The sequence below is a fragment of the Panthera onca genome, chromosome B1 (genome assembly GCF_046562875.1).
Source record: "Panthera onca isolate mPanOnc1 chromosome B1, mPanOnc1 haplotype 2, whole genome shotgun sequence".
In the NCBI taxonomy this organism is placed as follows: domain Eukaryota; kingdom Metazoa; phylum Chordata; class Mammalia; order Carnivora; family Felidae; genus Panthera; species Panthera onca.
In genome coordinates this window covers 51,486,138-51,487,227 of record NC_138342.1, presented here as the reverse complement: position 1 = coordinate 51,487,227, position 1,090 = coordinate 51,486,138, and the positions used below count along the sequence as shown (strand labels likewise).

At 40.7% G+C, this 1,090-nt stretch overlaps 1 pseudogene; it reads left to right on the top strand.

Annotated features, from left to right (window-relative positions):
- The first annotated feature begins 370 nt into the window (after positions 1–370).
- On the top strand, positions 371–867 carry LOC145715408 (peptidyl-prolyl cis-trans isomerase NIMA-interacting 4-like; annotated as a pseudogene).
- The last annotated feature ends 223 nt before the right edge of the window (positions 868–1,090 follow it).

Sequence of the window (1,090 nt, the reverse complement as noted above, 5' to 3'; positions counted from 1 at the left end):
TTTTATTTAAAAATACTTTATCACTGAACTACTTGGAAATTGTACAGCAAAGGGTTAGATCAGTAGTTCTGGTTTGCCTAAACACTGCACATTCTAAACTTCTTCAAGAATGGCTTTTTAAATTCTTTTTTTAAATATAATTTATTGTCAAGTTAGCCAACATACAGTATATACAGTGTGCTCTTGGCTTTGGGAGTAGATTCCCATGATTCATTGGTTACATATGACACCCAGTGCTCATCCCAACAAGTGCCCTCCTCAATACCCATCACCCATTTTCCCCTCCCCAGCCTGCCCTCCCCACCCATCCCCTCCATCAACCCTCAGTTTGTTCTCTGTATTTAAGAGTCTCTTAGAGGCAACTGAAGCCTTTGACAGTACAGCTGCAAGATTTGAAGATGCCGCCCAAGGGAAAAAGCAGTTCCAGGAAAGGGGGGGAAGGGGGAGCAGCCTCTGGGAGTGACAGTTCTGACAAGAAGGCTCAGGGTCCCAAAGGTGGTGGCAATGCGATAAAGGTCAGACACATTCTGTGTGAAAAACATGGGAAAATCATGCAATCCATGGAAAATGGATTCAATTTTCAATTCAATGGATTTTCAACATGGGAAAATCATGCAATTCCATGGAAAATCCATGGAAAAGTTGAAGTCTGGAATGAGATTCAATGAACTGGCTGCACAGTATAGTAGAGATAAAGCCAGGCAAGGGGGTGACTTGGGTTGGATGACCAGAGGTACCAAGGTGGGACCATTTCAAGAAGCAGCATTTGCCTAGCCTGTAAGTGGGCTGGATAAGCCTGTGTTTATAGACCTTCCAGTTAAGACAAAATTTGGATATCATATTATTATGGTTAAAGGGAGAAAATAAAATTGTATGGAAGACTGAAAAAAAAAGAGTCTCTTATGGTTTTCTTCCCTGTCTGAAACTATTTTTTCCCCTTCATTTCTCCCATGGTCTTCTGTTAAGTTTCTCAAATTCCACACTTGAGTGAAAACATATGATATCTGTCTTTCTCTGACTTATTTCACTTAGCATAATACCCTCCAGTTCCATCTATGTTGTTGCAACTGGCAAGATTTCATTTTTCTCA